A 5,916-nucleotide genomic window follows, 5' to 3' on the forward strand; every position below is an offset into this window, starting at 1 on the left:
TAAACAATTTCATGAAAAAATTTCATAAGATTACGACGGATGAGAATAGTTTTTACGGTTTTTACAAATTGGAGTGGTTTTCATTTGATCGCTCCTCTATATATATATATATATATATATATATATATATATATATATATATATACTAGATCATAAAATTTTGACAAACACTCTTAAAAACCTTTTATGATGCATAAAGTACTATTTATTGATGTATATTACTTAAAATTCAAGATTACAAGTAAATTGTGCATAAATACGACTTATTAAAGTTTTATGTTTGAATTCGTGTAACTAACTGCAGATAAACATAATCAAATAGAGGATAAACATCTCATTTTAAAATATAAAAAATCTAAAATATAATTAGGATAATTGTTGAGTTCTAACATAATATTTAATTATTATCTTTATAAAAAAACTATTATTAAACCTAAATTAAGTTACTTCGTTACGTTAAATTAAATTATAGTAAAATTGTTGAAAAAAAAAAATAAACAAACAAGAACTTTTAATTAGTTAATTTGATACTAATATTGATATATTTTTTACAAATTTTATATGATATTTTCAAATTTATATTTTTCAAAAAAAAAATATTATCGCTTTCTCAAAACCACATAAAATCGGATTATATCGACATGGATAAAAAAATAAAACGAAACATTGAAATGTAAATGTGTCTCGATGTATTACACGAATACCCTTCTACTATATATATATATATATATATATATATAAATAATACATTTATGTGTGTATATATATATATATATATATATATATACACACACACACAAATGTATTATTTTTATTTAAAGATATTAATGTATTTTGTTTATTAACATCCAAAAGACCCACCCCAAGTCACTCTTTCTCTTATATTTGAAGGTAATCAAACAAGTGTAATCTATAACTATACTATCTTATAAAGCATTTGGCTAAAACTCTTAAAATCTCTTAAAATCTCTTAAAACTTTTAAACTCTTAAAGACAACCTCTATTGCTTTAGGTACAACCTACTAAAGCATATTATACCTAAAACCCCTCCACCCGTATCCCTAAACCCCCGCCATCCCCGATCTGCTTATCCCTAAACCCAATCCCATTTTTATCGGCAACCCTATTCCTAAACCCAATCCCTTTTATCGCCATCCATATCCTATAAACAAAATCGATTCCAAGAACAGAGATTTTGATGAAATCGATTCCAACCTAATTCGATCTCTTGGTGTCCAGGTGACTGTACTAACAATGGCGTCTTGAAGAAGAATGCTTCTAGAGATCATGATCGTTGGAGATCGAGCAGGTATATATTTATCTCTCCAAATTTAGGTCAAATTTTCACTTAGAACCACCGTTGATTCTGAGATCATGATATGATTGAATACGAAATTAGTTCAATCATAGGAATTAGGGATTGTTTACTTGGGGTCTCATCTGGTATTCAAAGTTTTCCTTTAACTATGTACATGCCTAAACTTTAATTAACTTTTGAGAGGCTATTATATATACAGCTAATCCCCCATGTCTCCCTCTCTCGCTCTTTTTCTTAATGTGTGCTTTACAAGCACATGATTAGTGTTATTGCTTTTGATGGTTCATGCAGTGAATGCTTCAGAGTTTGGCCTTGATGTTGAAGACTATATCTTATTGGTGAGYGGCTGAAGTTCTGTGTTTTTTACTGGGCAAACATGTGGCAACAAACAAACTCACCATCATTGTTTTGCCTATAATCAACTCTTACCAATTATGCACTCTCTCAGAAAARGGGAAGAAATTGGTCAGTTATTGTTGCCATAGATTTGTTCTTTTTCATTTTACTGTCTATTGGATTGAWTTCAAAGTGTAGGGATCATGGAAGTTTTTCCTTTGCTACATACATAYTTTARTWTGYTGTATAACTTRTATATGTTGCAATTTTAYTGATCTACTTTCTTTTGCAGGAATTTGCTTTATGTCCAATGAGTTGGTAAGAATTTCACATTTTATCCCTGTAGTGTTGCTACTTCATTTTCAGTATAGTAGCCTCTTATCTGAATAATAGGATTCTAAATGCAAATGGTTTTGTGATATGTTTATAAGCATTTTTACCAATCTGCATGTGGCCTTATGACCTGATGCATGTGACATCATTTATGAAGCTTCCATGAGACCGAGTGAATGTTTGTTTTTCTTTTTTGTTTTCACTAAGCCCTGTGTGAATTAGACATTTATCTGGAATAAGGGTGAAATGAACAACTGTTAGGGACCGTTTACCAAACGCTTACCCGGGTAAGCGCTTACCAAGTCACATTATCTTACTGGATGAATATTGTAAGGACCAAGAATCTTACCCGGTAAGGGAGGGCGACGATTCTTACCACGGTAAGCGCTTACTGGGTAAATTGTTATATGCGATGTCGTTTTGGCGGACTAAAATCTTACTCGGCAAATAAATAATAGTGATAAATTTTACCAGTAAGCACACTTACTGGGTAAGTATTTGGTAAACGGCCATTATAGTTTTTTGATGAATCATTTTGACTTTTGAAGTTGTTCATTTCCCTGCTTGTTTGATTTTGAGGTTCTAAAAGTCATCCATAAACTTTTCTGTTTTTTGTTGATTTTGACCCTCATTCGGTTTTAATAACTTTTCAAGTAATGGGGTTATGTCCATRCACTAATYTTTTYATTTTTGTAGATTTTCACTTTTATACTATTTTGGTTTTGACATATTTAGTTAAAGATGAGGGATCGTGTGAGAATAAGAGCTATGGTGAGAACGGCGAGAACACTTTTGAGCCTTTGGTCATGATGATACAAAAAGGTAACTAGAAGTAGTTGAATGTGGATGAAGTATATGAATGTTTTGTTCTCACCTTCTCACTATAATTCTTATTCACATTGGAACCCAACCCTTTAGTTAAAGGATTGGCTTTGGCAACTTCTGTTCCGTTTGGGTTTATTGTCCATGTTATTAGAATTATGTGTATGGTTTCTGTAGAACCAAGAATTATGTTGGTGAAGTATGTTGCTCAAAGTTCGAAATTAGATTGCTTTAGAATAATTCCTGAAGGCAATAACTAAAGCTTCAGTTTAATCTCATTTTCTTATTATGATGCATAACCAAGTTAGACAAGGTTTTGCTAGGGAATGAGTATTGGCTGAGATAGATAAGATCTATCTTCTTTGTCATACAAAATGCTCTGTGTGTGTATCCTTTGCATGTACATTCTCTTTTTCTTTTTGGAAGGTTTGAGATTTTCATACATGTTATTCTTTATGATGATGTGTTCTTATTATTAATGATCCGACAAAAATACAGGGGTTGCTTCATGGAAGACAACAGTTTGTGATATGATCATCGAGCAGCTTCATGATCAGCATGTTGTACTTGTTAACCAGGTATCTTTAATTTCTCCTTCATTGACAATTTAAGAATTAATGTATAAAGTATGCAAAAGGCCTTGTTTAGATGATATCCCATTTTCTCTTGCATTTTTTATAATCTTGTTAATCTGCCCTTTTGTCTATCAATAAGGCTCTCTGTTCTATTATATTTTGATCCCACTAAAGTTGGTTATCTAACACATAGGAATATATGGGTGTGTTGACAGGACTCATTCTATCATAATTTGACTGTTGAAGAACTTACAAGGGTTCATGAGTACAACTTTGATCATCCTGGCAAGTTTTGTTATTTAAATCGGCTATTTTCCTAATAATTTTGAAGTAAAAAGGGATCATCCATCTTCTTTTTGATAGACAGGCATCATTTGCAACCCCAAATCTTTCAGAGGACCTCCCGATTATCTTTTTTTGTCATAAAGCTTTGGCATTTTGACATATGTCGTTAATCATAATCTCTTTTGGTGGAGTAATTTGTTTTAATCTTTCTAAACTGAAATTTGTTTTCATGCTTCTTATGATACTTCCCTATTTGTTTTTTTCAGATGCTTTCGATAATGAGAAGTTATTGTCAGCTATGAAGATGTTGAAGCATGGGGAAGCAGTGGATATTCCAAAATATAATTTCAGGAGCTATAAGAACAACGTCTCTCGAAGGGTTAGTTTTTTTACATAGCTTAGAATGGTCTAAAATTTTATCACATTCAAAGGGTTTACAAAAGTGCACCAATGCAGTTTGTTTTTCTCAATGTGGCATGTTAAGYCGTTGTCTTGGTTTTTCCTTGTTAGGCCTGTTTATAAAAACAGTAGTTCGAGTCAATTAAATGATTTTTGTACCCTTGTCGGTTGGCACATTACTGAAAAACCTTCAACCATTAAACAACATTCTGTAAGTATTAACCATATCAAACATCATAGTCAAGGTGTTCTAAATTGTAGTTGCAAAAACCTGCTACAACATGTTTATTTATTTAGTCATCTTAATCTTCGTTAAGTCGATTCAAGCCCTTTGATGGTGTTATGTTTAGGGTCCTGTTTACTTCAGTCTTCATCAACCAAAAAAAATGTGCATTTTGACTTTTGAGGTCAAACTTGTGACTTTTTTAGTTGATTATTTAACTTATCTTGAAGATTTGAGGCCTCTTTATACATTTCAAAGCTAAAAGATTAGGCCCTTTGACCTTGAATGTCATATGCCTTTTCCACAGCCTACAATTAAAACAGTTCTTTGTATTAGCCCATGGATTCGAGAGCCTGCACCAATAATCCTTGCATGGTGCAGGCTTGATGAGAATGTGCCTATGTTATAACGTTGTTTTTTCTTTTCTTGAATCCTTTTCAATGGCACCTTTAGCTCAATTAGTATATAGGTTTCATGCAAAAACATGAATCAAATAAATCTAGAGCAACCAAAGTGTCAATGACCCATTAATGGTATCTGGTAGAGCTGAACTTTCCATTAAGTCAACTTTCTAAAGTTGAGGATTGTGTGAGTTTTGTTGTATATATAAATATTATATATTTAAAGAGGAAAACAAATCTAGAGCATTCAAGCTAAATTGATGTCAATGGAACCAGACCGTATGCCAGATTGACCGCTAGACGTGCACCGTATGTTATGTTCTAGCTGTACTCTACTAACTGATGGTTTTTTATTCGTTACGATTCTATTTCTAATGATTTGAATTGGAATTTAGATGGTTATTTTACTGCTTTGTCGTTGGAGCATCACATGATTTTCTTCAGATTTCTAATTGTGTTTTGTTCAAATAAAACACAACTCCGCTCATGTTTTTCATGTATATAATCTGTCATGACTGAATACTTGTTATGTGATTTTTGTGTCTGTTTATTCAGGGAACACGGACAAGGTTTTACACCTCATGTTATTTCTCTGACTGCCGGAGAGGTATGAAATACAAACCTGTATATTATGATTTGCTTTTTATGTCCGAGTCTTGCAAGCCATTATCTTGTATAACTAATGTTATAACTAATGCTATCACTTATGGTTTATGTTGTTCAATAATTGTGGCTGCAAAAACCTGCTACAACACTGTATGTACATGTGCGAAATGCATGTGTGGGTGTGTGTAAGAGACAGAGATCACAATGAGTATATAGTATAAAAGCACCATGTGACTGAGAATTAGAAGAATGGAATATACAAAAATTGATGAGGTTTTATAACAATAGCATGGGTATTTGTATCATGGTCTGCTCTTTTAAGTTTTTACATTCTTGTAGTCAAAGTGAGCTCTAAACTCCAGAAAGTTTCCTTTTGACTTAGAACCAATTATTACTATTTCTTAAAGGATTTTAATTTAATTTACTTATATTTAATTATATTTTGATTTGGGTTATAGTAAAGCACTTATTTAAAACTGAAGTTTCCAGGTTCATGTCATTCTTGATGATTTCCCTTTTTGTGGTAACCTGTGAATGTGATCAAAGACCAATTAGTCTTTGATAGTGTATTAGTTGTCCAGGATTTAAAGTTAGGGGTCGTTTACATAATCACTTACC

At 32.0% G+C, this 5,916-nt stretch overlaps 1 long non-coding RNA gene across 1 annotated transcript; it reads left to right on the forward strand.

Annotated features, from left to right (window-relative positions):
- The first annotated feature begins 1,276 nt into the window (after nucleotides 1–1,276).
- On the forward strand, nucleotides 1,277–1,973 carry LOC112502651. The gene is made up of 3 exons (XR_003067737.1): nucleotides 1,277–1,309; nucleotides 1,610–1,656; nucleotides 1,947–1,973. It is a non-coding gene; the product is annotated as an uncharacterized LOC112502651 (long non-coding RNA).
- The last annotated feature ends 3,943 nt before the right edge of the window (nucleotides 1,974–5,916 follow it).

The sequence above is a fragment of the Cynara cardunculus genome, unplaced genomic scaffold (assembly GCF_001531365.2).
Source record: "Cynara cardunculus var. scolymus isolate 2C unplaced genomic scaffold, CcrdV1 Un_Scaffold_1715, whole genome shotgun sequence".
NCBI lineage: Eukaryota > Viridiplantae > Streptophyta > Magnoliopsida > Asterales > Asteraceae > Cynara > Cynara cardunculus.